A 21,441-nucleotide genomic window follows, 5' to 3' on the forward strand; every position below is an offset into this window, starting at 1 on the left:
TTTCAGTTATAATTTATAAAAAAGCTTATGAGGGACAAGATCATACTCACACAACTCCAAATATTGGTTTTCACTTTTATTACTAGAAAGTAAGCAATGTTTATGCTTTTCAAATTGTCTTCTTCAGTTTGGAACTGCATGTGTATCAAAGCATACTGCTGTTAATTAAACAATGTAATATAATTTTGCTTAGGGAGCTTATCTGAAATATTAGATTTTTCTAAGAGTTCTGAGACCAGGGTAACTATATTATATAGCAGTATTTTATCATTCTAATTACCTGGGAGAAATCTCATTAAAAAGTGTTTCACACTGCATCTATTTAATGATTTTTAGTGTTTCAGACTTTATAAAAAATGCTGTCTTTAACAAAAAATTTACACCATCAACTTTCTTACCTACTCTGATACTTTATATTTAGTAATCACTGGCAAAAGTAGTAATTGGTGATCTTTTGAAATATTTGTAAAAAGTTATGCATATAACAATACAAATTACCTTTAGACGTTCCTCAGTATTGGACACTTAACTTACACGTAAAATCTAAAGGAATAATATTTAAAACATTTTTTTTCTTCTCTTTTAAAGCATGTATTTGGAGATTTAGAAACCTCAAGTTATTCCATGTGCATGAGCTAGAATAGGTATAGGCAATCATTAGTATTTAGTCTTTTGTAACATGTTAGGTTTGATTAATATTATTGCACACTAGGTCCATTTGATTTATTTTATGTCGTCAAATTTTTGAATATGATAAGTAAACTTCTTTAAAGGGTTATCTTAAGTTTGGCTGTAGTGAGCATTTCCAAAGGACTTTTAGCAGTAATTCAGAATTCACTTATCTGATAAATATTTCCAGAATCCATTAAAGTCCTAAGCAAGTTATGTGTAGATGCTGCTGTGATTGAGTGTGTCTCCAAAGGTTCGTGTAATCAAACTTTAATTTCTCAATGCAACAGTGTTGGGAAGTGGGGCCTCGTGGAAGTTATTTGGGTTATGGGGGAGGTGTCCTTATGATTGGATTATGCCTTTCTTGCAGAAATTCATCAACTATCATGAGTGTCTTGTCCTCTTTTCCCTTTTATGCATGTCCTCTCTCCCCTCCTGATTTCCATGATATTAAGGAGCAGCACATGGCCTCCACCAGGCATGCTGCCCAATCTTGGACTTACCAGCCTCCAGAACTATGAGCCCAAATATATTTCTTTTCATATAAATTATCCAGCCTCGGGTGTTCTGTTACAGTTCTACCTTTTTTGTTCTGCTATGCTTAATATGTCCAATTTCCTCACAGGCAAAAGTGACTGTTATATGTATATATATGAGCTTTTTCAGATATGACAATAATGAGTGGAAAATAATGTGCTTCTTCCCATTATTCCCTTTTGAAATTAGTAAATTGTTCTTAGAACTCCTCTAAATCACTTCTCATTGTTTCTCTCACATGTGAAATGCTGTAACAAGGTCACTTCCCCACCCCTAAAATAAACATTGGGAAAGGATTTTCATGACAAATATTCACTTCTATGAACAAAGAACATCTCAACACAATTAAGAGTTTTAATAACACAGGATTGGGGAGAATTTTTTCCATATGCAATCATGAGTATTTAGCATAAAAATGAATAAATACCTGTTATGTAATGCAAATAGTAAGTACCAGGAATCATCACTAAACTAAAAAAAAAATGTGCAAAGGTTTGTATGAAATAATAAAGGAGAAAGAATTGTATCTATACCCATAAAATCACAGTTTAAACTTGGTATTTTTGCACAGTTAGATTTTACAACTAACATGAAGAAAAGTTAAAGCCCTGTAATGCTTTGAGATTCTACATTGTCTATTTTCCCCTTGAGTGTCTTTGTCATACAAGTGTCTTATTGAGAGAATTGGCTTCTAGTAAATGAAAAAAAAAAAAGGAAAAAAAAAGTAACTTAAAACCACAGATGACTCCCTTTCAGTTATCCCACGTTCCAACAGTCAAAACAAGTCATTTACATATATTCATTGTTGAATCTTTTAAGCCCATAAATGGTGTTGCCTTCATGTATTTAACCAGAGAACTTTAAACACCTGATATATATATATATATATATATATATATATATTTTTTTTTTTTTTTTTTTTGTAAGTAATAATGGGGAATTGGTATGAGGTATGACTTCCCAGGGTAGGTATTTCTTGATATTGTCTTTCCACTCTGATTTTCTATATATTTCACCATTTTTCAGTATAATTGTTTAGTTCCATATTATGTGAGAAGAGATAGAATAAAGATAGGAAAATGACTAAAAGGTATTGATGATGAGAATAGGAAGCGACCAACCATTTTGAGGCAAGGAGAAAGAACCATTTAAGTTAGTAGATACTTCAGTTTAATCGTCCTTCTCAGTCTTTGACTCTCAGGGCTGTATGTGGCCCCAGAATTTCCTCTCAAATTTCTGGATCAACAAGGAGAAAAGGATGGAGGAGAGCAAGCCGTGAGAAACAACAGTGCATCAACACCAGGTGAGTCTCCTCACTGTGGTCCACCTCCGGTGTGATAGCACATATGTGCTGAGTATCATGCAGTGTGAGCACCATGGGCTGGTCTGTGACGAACTGGAAACTTACACATTAAGAGCAAGATCAAAAGCACCGGTGGCCATTACTACCTAATACAACCTAAGATGACAAAGGGCCCCTTTAGTCTTTAACAGATGCCCATAAAAGTGTGTTCATGAGTAAGTAAATGGGTTCTCTAACAGAAGCTAAATCTTCCATATATCAAACTCATTTTCAGTTGCACAACAAAATATTTTTAAAAGCCTGTGACTGATTATGTTCTACCCTTAAAGCTGATGTTTCAGTGGGTTATATGGTAGGCATCATCTGTAATGGAAATTGTCAGGAATACAAGTAACAATAAATATTGGTGATGATGTGGGAAAAAAGGTACATTCATACATTGCTGGTGGGACCAAAAATTGGTGCAACCAGGTCTGGAAAGTGTATGAAGATTCCTCAGAAAGTTTGAAGCACCATTTGATTCAGTTTTCCCACTCCTTAGCATATACACAAATGAATTAAAATCAGTATACTATAGTGATGCAGCCACATAAATGTTTACAGCAGCTCCATTCACAATAGATAACCTATGGAATCAAACTAAGTGCCCTTCAACAGATGAATGGATAAAGAAAATGTGGTACATATATACAATGGAGCATTACTCAGCCATAAAGAAGAATGGGATTATGACATTTGCTGGTAAAAGGATGGAACTGGAAACTATCATACTAAGTTAAAAAAAAAAAAAAAAAGCCAATCCCCTAAAACCATAGGCTGAATGTTTTCTGTGATATGCAGATGCTGACTCACAACAGGTGGGTGGGGCAGCAGGGACCAAATTGGACAATGGGGTGTGGGGGGGAAGGGAAGGGGGATGGAAATGAGAAAGGCAGTAGAATGAGTTGGGCATAACTTTCCTATGTTCATATAAGAATACACAACCTGTGTAACTCCATATCATGTTCAACCACATAAATGGGAAGTTATACTCCATGTGTGTACGGTATGTCAAAATACATTCTAATCTCACATATAACTGAAAATAACAAATAATTTTTATTGATTTTATTTTTTTAAATACATGACAGCGGAATGCATTACAATTCTTATTACTCATAAAGAGTACAATTTTTCATAGCTTTATATATGAAGTATGTTCATGCCAATTCATGTCTTTAAGCATGTACTTTATTTTTGTGTTGTTTTTATTTTGCATTACAATTCTTATTACACATATATACCACAATTTTTCATATCTCTGTTTGTATATAAAGTAGGTTAACACCCAATTTGTGTCTTCATACATGTACTTTGGATAATGATATCCCTCACATCCCTCCATCAAATAATTTTTTTAAAAGAAGAAACCAATTACAAATAACATTCAGTGTTTTCCTCCTATACTTTCACAGTCCAAAGCTGAGACTCAGTGCACTAAGCTCTAATGAGTCACGTTTAGCTCAGGTTGAGACCAACAAAGTGCTCATGGGCATGCCCACCTTGCGGTCAGTGCAGGGACTGAGTTCCAGAGGTCAGGATGGACAGTGCCAAGCTAGTCCTAACTTGGGAGGAGCACTGAAAAGGTGTGAGTGTGGAAGTTTCTATGGCTCTGATACAGACTGGCTCATGAGAAAAGGAAGGTCAATTACAGACTATAAAAGACAAAAGAAGCAACAGAGAAAGACACGGTATTGCTTCGTTTCATTTATTCAGTGCAGCTTGTAGATCTGGCAGCAGGGGCACCTATCAACCCTTTAAGTGAAGCAACTGGCTACATTTATTAGCACTGAATTACATATCCCAGAATTGCTCCAGTGCCAGTATCAATTGTTTATCACAGTGCATATAATATTTTCTGCATTTTTTTCTCTATTTTAGTCATATATTCTTCTGTAATTTTTAAAGTATATTTAGAAATATGTATAATCACTGTAAGAGACACAAAAAATAGAATAATACCCATTTTCAGTGTTCACAAATCTAAACTCTTATATATTTTAAATGAAGATAGTGAACTCAGAATAATCTTGGAAAGTTATATGACAATAACTATCAAAATTTGCATTTTGATTCATCCTGATATTAGTGAATCTGTTCTTTACATTAAAGATTACCAAGTATAGAGATGAACAGAATGACACCTAGTGTGTCATTGTTGTAGGGGATGAAGATTAGTAACCTAAATTAAAAACTGCTAAATAAATCATTAGAAAGCAGTGGATCATTCCTTTTTATGGAATATTGAGCAACTAGTGATGTATAATCTATTTCTATATGTATTAAAGTAGACAAGCTTTTATCGAGATAATATTTGTGTGTATTTCTGGGGTACATCATGGTAATTCAATATATTATACACTGTTTAATGATCAATTTAGGATAATAAGCACTTCCATCTCCTTGAATATTAATCATTTAACATATTGGTGATTTCACACCCTTTTTCTATAGTAATTTTGAACTATTAAAAATTATTGCAACTATTAACCCTACTTTCCTATACAACTAAACTTCTAGTACATTTTTTTTCCTCTGTGGTTTGTGCCCCTTATTGAGCTTTCTCTCTCTTCCCAACCCTTACCCTTCTCAAACTGTATTCTGTTCTTCTATGAAATTGATTTATTACTTTCTACAAATGAATAAAATCATGTGGTTTTGTCTTTCTGTGTTTGTTTTATTCACTGAACATAAGAACTTCCAGTACCACCATGTTGCTTCAAATGACAGGATTTCATTCTTTTTATGGCTGAATATATTTCATTATGTTTATATATCATATTTTCTTATCCATTTGAGATGATAGCTTGTTGTGATTAGTGATACTGAGCATTATTTTTTAAAATACCATTTTAAAATTTTTTTAGATGTTGATGGATCTTTTTTTTGTTCACTTATTTATATGTGGTGCTGAGAATTGAACCCAGTGCCTTGCACATGCTGGGCAAGTGCTTTACCACTGAACCACAACCCCAGTCTCTCAGATACTATTATTGAGAAATCCTTACTAGTTTTTCTTTTCTTTTTTTAATTATTATTATTATTATTATTATTTGCATTTCAAGGTTAGCTGATGACAACACCGAACTGTTGAAAGTCAAGTCCTGGTTTCACAGCTGACCTCAATTCTTAATCTTTCAGCATCTCAGTTTTGTTCCTCCCCAAATAAGGGAAATAGCTGCTCAGGCACTGTTCAGAACTGTAATTCTATGACATCTGCTAGAATTGATTCATTTTCAGGAATTCTTGCACTGAAAAAGGTAGCTCAAATATGATATGTGTATAATCACATGTGATCTTTTTAGATATTGATGGATTTTTTTGTTCATTTATTTATATGTGGTGTTGAGAATATGTTCAAATGAACAAAAATGAACAACCATTGATAGACACCTTCATTAATTTCATCTTTGTTATTGTGTATTATGTTGCATATATAAGGAAGTACAAATATGATTTTTGGAACAATGATTTAGGATAGATACCTAGTAGTGGACATGCTGGATCATATGGTAAATCTATTTTTAGCTTTTTGAGAAATCTCCATCTGTTTTCCTGAATAGGTGTAGTAATTTATATTCTCACCAACAGTGTGTGAGTTCCTCTTACTCCATATCCCTGACAACATTTTTTTTTGTGTCTTTCAAATTACTAGACATCTGAGTTGAGATTATACTTTGTTGTGATTAGTGAGACTGAGCATTATTTTTTCAGATACTATTATTGAGAAATCCTTGCTAGTTCTTTAGCCCAAATTTTAATTGGATTATTAATGTTTTTTTTTTGTTTTGTTTTGTGTTTGCTTTTGAGTTTTAGCTTTTTATATATTCCAGATATTAATCTCTTATGTAAATATTTTATTTTGTAGGCTGTCTCTTAATTTTGTTGATTCTATTCTTTGTTGTTTAAAAGCTTCTTAGTTTGATATAATCCCATTGATCTGTTTTCACTTTTGTTACCTCTTCCTTTGGAATCTTATCCCAAAATCTCTGACTACACAAACATTTTGAATTGTCTCCCCTGTGTATTATCACAGTAATTTCATTGTCACAGTTCTACATTTAGGTCATTGATCCATTTTGAGTTGATTTTTGTGTATGGTGAGAGGAAGGAATCTAGTTTTGTACTTCTGTATATTAATGCCCAATTTTGTTAGTACCATTTATTGAACAGATTACTCATATATGTACTTGGTACTTTTTAAATCAAAAATCAGTTGGCATTGTGTATGTGGATTAATGTCTGGATTTTCTATCCTTTTCCTTTGGTTTATATGTTTGTATATAGGCCAGTACTATGCTGTTTCAGTTGCTGGAAATTTGTAGTGTATTTTGAAGTCTGATATTGTGGTATGTCCAGCATGATTTTTATTTATTCTGGGATGTTTTATTTATTTATTTTTTGCTTTGTCCAGGATCACTTTGGCTATTTTGGATCTTTAGATATTCCATATGAACTATAGGATTTTTTTTTTTCTGTTTCTGTATATACGTTCTTAATATATGGTTTAAGTGAAAGAGTGATGTGTGAATAATTATTTTAAGTAATTGCTAAAAAACAGAAAAATATGTATATATTTGTTTAAACATCTAAATTTCTCTTTTGATGGGCATGTGGTAATTTGTTTAACTTCTGAGATAGTTGTGTCACTACCTCAGGAAAATGGAGGGTTACAGTAAAAGGTATTTTAATAATATTTTGCTTATGCATTTTGGGAAGCATTAACTTGTTGAAAAAGAGTATATTGTTGGGGCTGGGTTTGTGGCTCAGTGGCAGAGTGCTTGCCTGGCATGTGTGAAGTGCTGGGTTTGATTCTCAGCACCACTTATAAATGAGTAAAACAAAGATCATAGACAACTAAAATAATAATAATGATAATAATAAAAGGTAATTGTTATTCAACTTAAGAGCTTTTGTTAATGTTCTCTATCTTGAGATCATTTTAAACTTACAGTAAATTTTTAAGTATTGCTCAGATAGCTGCAATTTACCACGATTCACCAGAAGTTAGTATTTTGATATAGGATATGTGCTCTCTCAACACACACACACACACACACACACACACACACACACACTTCTTAACAATGTGCATTCGTCTGTAACTTCCCAAATCAGAAGTTAATATTGATGCAATTTAATTATCAATAGTCCATTTTGAAATTAATTAGTTTTAGTTTTCTTATCTTTTATAGACTGCTTTTACTATCTGGGATACAATTCAAAAATCTCAGAGCTATATTGAGTATCATTTCTTACAGACTGTGGTAATGTGGAACAGTTCTACTTTTTTGTTTTAAAAGACTCTGGTAGCTTTGGAAATTATAAGTTAATTCACAGGATATTTTTAAATGAGTTGGTCGGGGATTTCCTCATGACTAGACTGAGGTTATGCACCTCTTTCAGGAACATCTTAAAAGTGACAATATTTGTGGTGTCATTATTCATTTTGATCACTTAGCTAAAGGAGGTATCTGCCTGATTTTTCTATGGTAAAGTTCTCCTTTATTACTAATGGATAATTTGAAAGAAGATATATAATTTGAATACCTTGATCCTCATTAAATGACTTCTCACAGATTTTAGAATTCATTGCTGATTCTTGCTTAAATTATTACTATAATAATTAAAAATGTTGATGTTTTAACTCCAACTTCTTACTTTTGTTAATTGGCCTCTTAATATGTTTTTGATATATTGATGAGATTTAATAGAGAGAGTAACCAGTGCATAACATACTTAGGATTATTTTGGATCAACAGGCATATATGGCCAGGTGAAGTTAGCTGATGACAACACTCAATTGTTGAAGTCAAGTCCTGGTTTGATAAGCTGACCTCAATTCTTGATCTTTCAGCATCTCAGTTTTGTTCCTCCCCAAATAAGAGAAATAGCTATTCAGACACTGTTCAGAATTATAATTCTATGAGATCTGCTAGAATTGATTCATTTTTCAGGAATTCTTGCACTGAAAAAGGTAGATCTTAGAATGAACAAAAATGAAGGCAATTTGCCTTCTTACAATGCTTCAGTGGTCACAATTTCTTACATGATACTTTGCACAAAGAAGTTTCATTCTGGGTAACTACGGTACAATATAATTTTTCTGACAGTTGATCAAAGTATATCTTTGTATCAGGCCAAAACAGTAATTTGGAAATACAAGGCAATCTGATTATTTAAGTATTTGTCTTAAAATATTGCAGTTTCTCTCTAGTTCCTCCATGCTTTAAAAGATTGAATTGCATATAAAGGAAACATTTACTGTGAAAAATAAACTTCCACTCCATGTACAGGATGATAATAAACTGAAAGTGAAATCACACCTCACAGGAACATAACTTTTTAGCAATAAGATTTAAATTTTCATTTAGAAAATGTAAACTGATGCTTCACATAATTATAAAGCTATAAGGAATCGTAGCCTGGGCTCCAACCTCTTTATTTCACAGAACTTGAGCTGAGAACCTTTGAGATAAATTCTTGAGGGTCCTGGGGTGGATGCAGGTCCTTTGATGTATAGTTCAGGCCACTGTACCTCTCCTGTGCTTCCTTCCACAGCAAAATCTAGTCATCATAGGGTTCCCAAAATGATATTTCAGAACAAACACCTGAAGCCCTGAGTAATGTGACATAAAACTGAAGTGAGATCTAGATCTCTAATTATCTTTCATGGTATCCCATACACAAATGTATTTTTCAGAAATTCCCACTATAGTTTCTTCTTTTTGAAAATTTATTTTATTTCTTCAGCTATTTTAAGGTTCCCATTCAATTTAAATTTCATTGACACTTGCTAAATTGTTGATAGAGTACTATATCCTAATAATATTGTAAAATCCTCTGTAAATTGTGTGTATGTGTGTATGTGTGTGCACACACATGTTTGTCTGTGTGTGTGGTGCTTGGGGATGCTATCAGGACCTCACAATCTGATCTGCTTGTGTTTACTACTGATCTACATACCAGCCCTCAGTTTTAATCTGATGTTTGTTATTTCTTTCTCATTTTCTTAATCAGCCTTTTAAGCTTGTTTTTTGTATCTTTTTTCTTTTTTTTAATTTGGTCTTTTCAAACCCATAACTTTTAGATGTATTTATGACTCTATGGTTATTTCATGTTTTAATTTAACTAATTTTATTGTGTCTTTGTAGAACTCTTTTTAAAATTTTTTATTTGTTCTTTTTAGTAATACATGAGAGTAGAATGTATTTTGATATATCATACATATATGGAGTATAACTTCCCATTATTGTGGTTGTACATGATGTGAAGTTACACTGGTCATATATTCACATATGAACATAGGAAAGTTATATCTGATTCATTCAACTATTTTTCCCTTTTCCATCTCCCCTTCCTTCCCTCCACTCCTCCCTGTTTTATCTGATGAACCTCCCCCGCATCCCCATTGTGAATCAGCATCTACCTATAGGAAAGAACATTCGACCTTTGGTTTTGGGGGGATTGGCTTATTTCACTTAGCACTGTAGTCTCCAGTTCCATTCATTTACAAGCAAATGCCATAATTCCTGTAAATCTCTTCTAACTTTCCTCATGTTTAGAGTTCTTTCTAAAAAGTATTGACTACCAATCCATTAGTTTTCATACATGTTTGAATAATATACTGCATATTGTACTATGACTAAAATTCTGCATGTTGATTTGAGTACATATCATAGATTTAGAGAAATGGTAAACTGATTGTCATCTAGCTTATGATTTGATATTGGTTAACAATACATGTTGTGGCTTCGGACAGATCTGGATTTAATACCATAAAGTACGCTCTTTAGATAAGTGATACTGAGCCTCATTACCTCATTTGCAGTGTTGTGATATAGGTAGACTTGGAGAAAGAGTCCACTTCTAAGTGTGAGCTCTAAAACCAGTCTGCCTGCATTTAAATCTGAGTCCTTTGCATTATTAATTCTGTTATATCAATGAATATAAATAGTGCTGTATTCTACAGTTTGAGTATCTGTAAAATAGAGATACCGAAGGTACCCCCCCTCACAGGCATTAGTTTTAAGCCATCAGTAGAGTAGGTAAAACATTATAGAATACTATAATGACTGCATTATAAGTTATATTAGTTCATTGAAAATGTTTAATTATGGGACTGGGGATATAGCTTGGTAGTTTTCTTGCCTCACATGCATAAGGCCCTGGGTTTCATCCCCAGCACCACACACACAAAAAAACAAAACAAAACAAAAAACTGAATTTTTAATTATGATGCATAGAATAGCATAGAAGTTCAAAAAACTGTGTTTCAATTTTAACTATTAAAATTGCTTTCCAGGGGCTGGGATTGTAGCTCAGTGGTAGAGCACTTGCCTAACATGTTGAGGCACTGGGTTCGAACCTCAGCACCACATAAAATAAATAAAGAAAAAAAATGATGTGCCCATATACAACTAAAAAAATTACAAAAAAATATTATCAAATCCCTTTCCATGCTTAATAATTGGAATTTATTTTCTTTCTCCTTTCTTCCTTGTCTGCTTGCCTTCCTTCCTTGTTTTCTTCTTTTTTCTGTTTCTCTCCCTCTTTCCTTCTCTTTCACCCTTTCTCTCCTTTCCCCTATATTCCTTGCTCATTTCCCTTTGTACTTCCATCTTTCTTTTGCTCTTCCTCTATCCACTAAGATTTGATCCGAAAAGCCAAATCATTATGACTAAGGACTGATTATAGGCATTACATCATGAGACTGTGGAAGGCAGTGCAGCTGTTCATGGAAGGCTGGGGCAGCCAGAATCTGCAGGGGTCAAGTAGAACTCACGAGCAGGAAGAACATGTGGAAATAAAACATGTAAATGAAGACTTACAGAAATCTGTGTATACCAATGCAACCTTGTGTCCATCCCTCATTTAACCAACTTCAGCAAACATGAAGGTGTCTGTGGAGGGATGTTTTGTATGTCAGACAAGCTACATCTACCTCAATTGTGTACTGACAATGCAATTTTCTCTCCATTATCAGGATGGATAGGCACAGACCAGTGACTTATCTCAATGCTGAGACTGGATTTTAAAAGGCTAAGATTTCCGTGATGCTAAGAACCTTGATGATACTGCCATATTAGAGGAGATCATATGGAAAGTTCTAAGGACCATCTCTGGAAGACAGCTGGTAAAGAACTGTGAGCTGCATTCCAGATATACCCTAAAAACTGATTTCTGTCTGTCATAGCCACTGAGTGGACTTGAAGCAGGTTCCTCCCTAGTTGAGGCTTGAGATGGCTGCAACCCCAGCTAAAATTTCCAGTTCAGCCCTGTAAGGAACCCTAAAGCAGAGGACACACCTATCCCTAAGAAGACTTTTCACTCACAGAAAAAAAAATATTAAATTAAAGAAAAATAAATATTATTTTAAGCTAAAAAATTCTGGGATAATTTGCTGTACCATGATATATAATGGATACATCCCTCATCTCATAGCACTGAACCAGTAATGGACAATGCAGTAAGGAGAATTTACAGAGAAAATAAAATTTTCAAAATGCAAGTTGTTTTGGTTCACAAGAATTTTCTTAAAATATACAAAGGAATGTAAGATATAAATGTTAAACAAATAATGAGAAAATTACTAATAAAAAGTAATTAAGGCATGCAGTAAACTAAAGTACTATGTAAAGGTACAGATGTTAAAGAGATAACAGGAAAACACAGCTAATAAAATGCTAATTAATTAAAACATGTAGATCAATCCCTAGCACCAAAAAAGTGGATAACTAAGGAATTTTATTAATATGTATCTATTTTCAATTTCCAATTGTTTTCAAATAGTAAAGACATATTCAATTTATACCCCTCTCCAGAATCAAGTCTTTAAAAGAAAATATGCAGGATGTTGTGTGCATTTGGATTAAGGTAGGTAATTTCACACTTCCTAATTACCATCTTACCCAAAGTACTCCTAAAGTTCTAATAGGGCCAGAGCTGGTTCTGTCACTCAGAGTAAAGCATGAGGGCTTCCTTTGGTCTTCTAGACCCTGCATGTCTGGCTCCCATGGTGATCCCATTCCTTTATCTCCTACTATCCTACAACAGTTTTTATAACATGCCCCATCTGTTCTCTTCCCAGAACCTCATGTGCCCTAGGCTTGATCTATTTTTTTAATGTAAATTTTTTTGTTTATATATGACAGCAGAATGCATTACATTTCTTATTACATATATAGAGCACAAATTTTCATATCTCTGGTTGTATAAACAGTATATTTGCACCAATTTGTGTCTTCATACATGTACTTTGAATAGTAATATGCATTACATTCCACCATCATTAATTACCTCATGCCCCCTCCCTTCCCCTCCAACCCCTCTGCCCTATCTGGAGTTCGTCTATTCCTCCCATGCTCCCTCTCCCTATCTCACTATGAATCAGCCTCCTTATATAAAAGAAAACATTCAGCATTTGGTTTTTTGGGGATTGGCTAGCTTCACTTAGCATTATCTTCTCTAACTCTATCCTGCAATGCCATGATTTTATTCTCTTTTATTGCTGAATAATATTCTATGGTGTGTGTATATATATATATATATATATATATACATACACCACATTTTTTTAATCCATTAATCTATTGAATGGCATCTAGGTTGGTTCCACAGTTTAAATATTGTGAATTGTGCTGCTATAAACATTGATGTGGATGTGTCTCTGTAGTATGCTGTTTTTAAGTCTTTGCATATAGACCGAGGAGAAGGACAGGTGGGTCAAATGGTGATTCCATTCCCAATTTTCCAAGAAATCTCCATACAGAGACACTTCTCAGAAGATGATGTATAATCAATCAACAAATACATGAAAAAATGTTCATCGTCACTAGCAATTAGAGAATTGCAAATTGAAACCACTCTAAGATTTCATCTCACTCCAGTCAGAATGGCAGCTGTTATGAAGACAATCAACAATAAGTGTTGGCGAGGATGTGGGGAGAAAGGTACACTTGTACACTGCTGGTGGGATCCATTCTTATTCTGGAGACTAAAAAAAGGGCTTCTTTTCTCACTTTTTTAGTTTTTCACCTATGATCTTCTGGTTGACAGCCTTCTTCACAACTGATATCTAACATGCTTTATTCTCCTCATTGTTTTATTGGTCTTAGTTGCTCTAATTGTTTTTGGACATATATCTCTCCATTTATGTGTTTACTCTTTGTCACAGAAATTCCCTGGTGGCAGGAACTTTCATAGCTGAGTGATGTCTCTTCATGCATTCTTTTTCTGTTGCTAGATGTTTCATTTCCTATTGCTTCTCTAATATCACCACAAACTTAGGAGCTTAAAACAAGATGAACCAAAAATATTATCTTACAGTTCTGAGAGGTCAGAAGTCCAGTATCATTTTCACTGGCTTAGGATCAAGATTTTAAAGGACTTGTATTCCTTCTGGAAATTAAGAGAGAATTCATTTGCCTTTCTAAGTTCCTCAGGCTGCCCACTTCCATTGGTCCATGACCCTTCCTGGGTTTTCAGTCATAACCTGTCAAGTCTTTCTCTGACCTCATTACTCTGATATTCCTTTTATATAATCCAATTTCCTACTCTGATGCTCTGCCTTCCTCCCTCATATAAAGACCTTTCTGATTACATTTGACTGCTATATTACCAGGTTAATCTCATTAAAAACCCATAATTTGATCATATCTGCAATTTTCCTTTCACCACATGAAGTATTACATTCATGCTTCCAGGAACAAGAAAGTAGACATCCTGGGTTAGAGGACACTGTTTATCTTCCAACACTGTATAACACATTATCCTAAAACATTATCTGAAAACAACAACAACAACAAAATATTTATTATTACACACATTTCCTGGGTTAATAAATCTGGAGGCAGTTTATCTTGGTTGACAGGGCACAGAGTCTCTTATGTGGCTGCAGCAAAGTTGTGTTCATCTGATACTTAACTTGAACTGGAGGATCCTTCCCATGTTCACATAGCTGTTGACAGACTGAGGGCAGAACATAGGGCTATCTAGACTGCTTGCCTCTGAACAATGGGGAAGCATGACTTTGCAGAAAAAATAACACAGCTGTTCTATGAATCCTTAGAAGTCTATTTACACTGATTGCCTTTGTGTGGTTTCTGGGAATTTTACTTGGGAGCCACACTAATATGACTCTTTTCACAGATGATAAGGGAAGCTCACTGTACCTAATCTGTTGGTGTAATTGGGACAGCCTGTAGTGATTATTTTCTTCTGAGAATCTGGAATTTTGATGTTAGTCATACAGTACCTATGTCACCATGAGTGAATGGTATGTGACTCTACTAGGAGAGAGTTCTTGAAATCTAACACCTGGTTTCCTTCAGACTTTACCCCCATGCACCTTTTCTTTTTCCCAATCTTACTTTATATCTTGGTCCTGAGTAGCTTAATATTCTGAGTCCTGTGAATTCTCCAAGTGAATAATCAATGGATAGATATGGCAGTTGATTACATAACCCAATAATATAATTGAGACACTGGTGTTCGGGCCCTATTCTATTAGCTTAAAGTTGTCCATGTACAAGATCATGTCATTACAAACACTGATAAACAATACTTTGATACTTTTGCTTCTTGCTTTCTAATCTGCATTTTTTAAAATCATGTCTAAATTTCCTGATTAGGATCTCCAGTATAGTATTGAATAAAAGTGAAAAGCCCTGACATCCTTCTTTTATTCCTGTTTAAGAGGAATATTCAGTATTTCACCATGTACTATGATGCTATCTGTGGCTACTTACTTGATTTCTTCCTTATTGGTAGAGCCCCTTCATTGCTGAGAAGTTTCTATTGCTAATTTGTTGAATATTTTTATCATAAAATGTTGGTGGAATTTGTCAAATCCTTTTCTCAATCTATTGAGATGATCACTTTTAAAAAATACTTTTATGGATTATTAGATTAATTGATTATTGATTATACATAATAATTGGCTGCCATGTAATATTTAATACATATATACATTGTATAATGTTTAAATCAGGTAAAGCCTATCTATATCATCAAATCTTGATTTTTTTAAAATATTTTTTAAATTCTGTCTTTGATCTCTTTGAGATATGAAGTATAGAGTTGATATCTAATGCATACCTACTGGGCACTAGCATATCAGAACTCCTTATTCCTATCTAACTGCAACTCTAATATTTATTATTTCTTTTTTATGAGTGTTTTGGGTAAGTTTGAGGACTCAGAATCTAGCCTCCTGATAGGTAGCTGGGGCAAAGGATGAGAAATGCTGATTCTTACTTCTCTGACTTATCCCTCTTCCAGGCAAAATAAGATTCTAGCCAGGCAACAGAGGGAAAAAGGAGCCATGGGGTCTTGATTGTATCCATCTGGAGCGTAGCTCCATTTCCTGGAGACTATAGGTGGGAAAGAGAGAGATGGTCCTCATTAAAATACCCACATTCAGGCTGTTTTTACCATTTTGGTGGATATGCTTAAATACTCTTTTTCATTTGTTGTGTTCTCTTAGGATCCTTTCAGGGACTTTAGGTGTGTATGTGTATGTTTCATAAAAGTAATTTTTAGCAGTTGCATTGAAGAATAGGTCTGTAAGTCTCCTTTTGCTGCCTTGAAAGACAGTCCTCATATGGTTGCAATGACATCTGATGATGGACAATGTCAAGCGCTTTTTGTGCTTATTTGACTTCTTATATAATACTTATTTAAATTTTCCTTCTTTAGAAAATGTGTCATATCTTTCAATTGACTTGAAAAACTCATCTTCTGGGTTTAAGTGTTTTATAGATATGGGCATTATCTCACTTGTGGCTAATGTTTTTTACTAATATGATGAGATCAGGAGTATAGGCTCTTAATTTAAATAAAAGTCATTAAATAATTGTTTAATGTTAGTATTTTTGTCTCTTAGTTGAGAAATAGTTTCCTATTGTGAGATTTAAAGATATATTGCTAGGGGCTGGAGTTGTGGCTCAGTGGTAGTGCACTTGCCTGGCATGTATGAGGCATGGGGTTCGAATCTTAGCACCACATATAAATAAATAAAAGTCTACCAACAACTAAAAGAAATTTTAAAAAAGAAGTTATATTTATAATTTTTTAGTGTTTTACCTTTATCTTTTGGACACAGTTATTTTTTGGTATGATTTCCTAACACTTATATTAAGTTTCTTTCTCAGGGAAATTTATCAAAAGCCAATTTTTTCATGTGTAAATTTGTTTTCTAAACTTTCTGGTCTATTTGTTTAATCTTTTTCCCCAACTTTGCATGAGGATAGTCATTTTGGTTCTACTGTATAGTTTTATAATAAATTCTCAAATCCTACAATACTATTTTTTCCAAATTATTATTAATTTTTTAATATGGTTTTTGATTCTCTAGTTTCTTTGCATTTATATAAAATTTAGAATTCGCCTTTTCAACTTTTTAATTTTCACAAAAACTATAAAAAATGTGAAAAACTTCAACCTTCACAATGTTATTTTCTATAACTTACATTGACTTATTAATTAACCATTAATTTCTTTCAGTAACCTTTTTGTACAGTCAGATAACTCACTTGATAACTTGATTTTATTAAAAAAATTATAAATGGCACATTTTAAAACTTCATTTTCAGTGATTCCTTTTGTCTGTACAGAAATATAATAAATCTTATAGAGCTGATTTAGAACACAAACCTCTTAAATTTTCTTATTGATCTTAAAATTTGTTTGTAATGAATTTTCTACTTAATCATGACTATAGTAATCTATAATAATTTTTTGTTATATTATAATCTTTCCTATCTAATTTATCTTTAGTAAGAGATCAAATAGAAATGGGAATAAGTGTTTTATTTCCAGCTTCAGAGACAAAGCATTTCATTTTTTTTCATCATATAAAATTTACTACAGAATTTTTCAATTATTATGTTTAAAAATAAAGATATTTTTCTACTTCTAATTTGTTTTTTAAATGAGTAGTAAATTTCATCAAATTTTCTCTACATCTTACATAATAATATAGTTTTTCATCTTTATTCTGTTAATGATGACTATATTGATTCTTTAAGTGTTATACTACCACCTTTTCATGTTGTATAATATTTTACCCAGAGGAACTTAAATACTGAACCACATCTCTGGCCCATTTATTATTTTGATACTAAGTTGCTTAGGGCCTCTCTAAATTGCTGAGGCTAGCCTCCAACTTTCCATCCTCCTGTCTCCACCTCCCAAAGTACTGGTAACATATATTTTTTTACTGTATTTGATTTGGTAATACTGTTTAAAATTCTGGCATCTATGTTGTTGACAGAGATTCGTCTTTAATATTTTTTTCTTATAACATAGATAAGAAGTTTCAGCTGAGGACTATGTTGGCCTCATGAAATATGTCAGGAAGTGTTTTATCTTTCTTTATTCTTGGAAAGTATGGCATTCTGCATTTCCTAATGTACCTATTTGCCACCTAAGCTAGTTCCCCAGGTTTTTCTTAAATACATGACCCCATAATACAGAAACTTCTCATCTTTGAAAGTTCTTTTCCTATTTATGCTCCATTTAAAACTTGTTTCTTTTATAAGAATTCTTTTCCAGTACAATCTTATCAATTGGGGACTCTTTATGCTCGCATCTCTTGTATTAATGGTGCTAAAGGGGTATAAACGTTCATTATTTCTAAATGATTTTTTCAGAACATTGTCTTTCCATGCTTCTATCCCTGGAGGAGGAACAAAAAACAAGAATGACACAATGAATTATCAAAAGCAGCATCAAAGCCTCAGGTTGTCACATTGTTTTACCTGCTTTCTCTCCGTGTTTTAAACTTCATCATAAAAGTCATAAATATAATGACATTATCACGTCATCATTGTGCTCATAAACTTTGCCTGTTGCTTGTAGAACATTTTACAAAACTCAGACATTTTGCTTTCTCCATACTTTGTCCAAAGTTACTTGATGATTCTAGTCCCTCAGTAATATCTTTGGGTCAAGTTTATCCTCTATATCCTGAGGAGAGCAGTAACCTATCCTTACTCATGTGATTTCTCTGTAATATTTTCTATACTTTGCCCATCTAGAGTCTTCTTTTCCCAATATTAATTTTCTCTCTGCTATGAAGCACTCCTAATTGATGGAGAACAAAATATTCTAGACTACAGAATCTACGTGGTATTGATATTATTCAATGTCCTAATTGCAGTATATTGTTAGTTGATTTTTCTTGCACATCAATATTTAATCACACATTATGTAAACAAGAATATGCTTTCTCATATCTTACTGAAAATAGCATACAAAATATTGTATGTTTTAAAGAATATTGGTTAAAGAAATAGAAGTAAAAAAATTGAGTATGTTTATGGTCAAGTTTTTATTTTTTTAAAATTTTTATTGATTGTTTTAGAAAAATAAATTACAGTGGAATGCATTACAATTCTTATTACATATATTCAGCCCAATTTTTCATATCTCTGGTTGTATATAAAGTATGTTGACACCAATTTGTGTCTTCATACATGTACCTTGGATGATGATGTCTATCACATCCCATCATCATGCTAACCCCCTACCCCTCCGTTCCCCTCCCACTCCTCTGCCCTATCTAGAATTCATCTATTCCTCCCACGTTACCCCTCCCTTCCCCACTATAAGTCAGCCTCTTATATCAGAGAAAACATTCCCCATTTGTTTTTTTTGGGGATTGGCTAACTTCACTTAGCATTATCTTCTCCAACGCCATCCATTTACCTGCAAATGCCATATTTTTATTCTCTTTTATTGCTGAGTAAAATTCCATTTTGTATATATGCCACACTTTTTTAATCCATTCATTTACTGAGGGGCATCTAGGTTGGCTCCACAGTTTAGCTATTGTGAATTGTGCTGCTATAAACATTGATGTGGCAGTGTCCCTGTAGAATGCTGTTTTTAAGTCCTTTGGGTATAAACCGAGGGATAGCTGGGTCAAATGATGGTTCCATTCCCAGTTTTCCAAGGAATCTCCACACTGCTTTGCATATTGGCTATTGTCAGGTTTTTTAAATATTAGTGAAGTCTGTAGTGCATTCCAAGTTTAAGAGTAAGGGATTTGGCATTGGCAGTACTACTAGCTCTGCATAGCATTAAGTAAATATTTCCACTCACACTCCTCCTCTGTGAAATGAAGACTATTAATATATTTTTCTGCATACTTCATAACCCAACCCGGTATATCCTTAGAAAATGTAAAGTTCCTAGGTTCTAAATCACCATGTAGAAACAAAAGTATTTAACTTAAAATTTCACCAAAGGCTAGTCATAGGAAGATCCAAACGCATAGTAGAAATGGCGAGGAATCACAAATTACAAGAGGGAACACAATGTACTTTGCTACAAAATGGCATAGAGAACATTTGCATTCCTCTTAACTATGGAATCTCTAAGTAATTTTATTCCATTGCTATTTTCCCCTTTTATTTACAAGGCTTTTTTATTATGCATTTCAGAGATAAATAACTGAAGAATATGGGGGAAATTTTTTCCTCTGTTCCAATATCCAGCATGTGTATTATTATTATTTTCTTTTAGAAAAAAGATTGAAAAGAGAACACTTATCAAAAATAGAATAAATAATGTTCAATTTTCTACAGAATATTTCTTCATAATAAAAAGAAATGTTTCATTCCCTAACAAAGCTGAATTCCAATATATCCCAAAGTGAATTTCCTCAGTAAAATGGGACTTCTATGGAAACCTTATTTTAATGAATATTGTAAGAAATTCAAATTCATCCTGAGTTTAAAGACAAAAGACCCCATGGTATCTGAGGTTTGGATGCCCTGGATGCCTTATTGGTTGTATGCATGTGGGTGTTAATATGTACAGACAGGATTTGAATGTCCATGAATAGTTGGGGACTGGGTGACATAATAGATGCACACAGCACTGAATATTCAGATAGTTTAACAACCAAAGAGTCGTGCGACATTTCCTCTGTTTTATTATGGAGAGAGTGAGTGACAACTGCTCATGAAGTTGTTAGTAAAGGAATAGGAAGCTCAGAGCCCAATTGCTATGATGATGAATACTTTTAGAATTAGAAAAAAAAAATCATTTAGTATGAAATAAAGGAAGATAATATAGCTTTGATGGTTATGACAATATAGAACTTGACAAAGGTTTAGGATTCCCTTTCTTGACTCTAGTACAGATTGTTTTGCTAAGATGAATGGAACTCTGCCTAGTATCCAGCAACTTCAAAAAGAGAAAATTTTAAGTATCAAAGTGTTCAAATACATAGTACTGTGTTTCTTTCATCTTCAAGAAAATATATGGATTTTGTCAAGGCTAAAATTAAGGAAGTAGAATTTTTAAAATGGCTTCAAAATAGGAAAATTTTGAGTAGAATGTTCTTCTATTTTATAAAAACATTAATATTATTTACTAGGTTTGATCCAAAATATTTAAAACCTCATCTGAAAAGTAAACTGAAGCCTACAGAGGAAAAAGTAAGTTCAGGATGGCTGATCAGGTCTCCCTACCTCATAATAAAATAGATTCCATAGTGAAAACAATTAAATGCACAAATATTCAGGCAGGTAGTTGAACTAAAAGAGTCTTAGAAATTACCCCATGTCAGCTCATAAATAATCAAGGGTATTAACAGCGTGTATCTTTTTGGCTTGCCGCCATGACATGGTATTAGTGATCCATAATATATTGCAACTTTGGAAACTGAAATAAATGGACTTTTAGTGTATCTAGACCTAAGCTGCCCATAGGAAGAGGCTTTCCAGCTTGTAAAAATTTCTTGATAAAATCTTTGATTTTATAATGCATAGTCCAATAAGCAAAGTATGGCTCCCCATGAAAGTATGTTAATAGAGAAGCTAAGAAAGGTGCCATAATAACAGATATGCAAAGCCATCTGTGTTGCCAATTATAATGAGGAA

This window comes from Marmota monax, unplaced genomic scaffold, assembly GCF_021218885.2.
Source record: "Marmota monax isolate L192 unplaced genomic scaffold, Marmota_monax_Labrador192_F-V1.1 WCK01_AAM20220418_F8-fsc00121, whole genome shotgun sequence".
NCBI lineage: Eukaryota > Metazoa > Chordata > Mammalia > Rodentia > Sciuridae > Marmota > Marmota monax.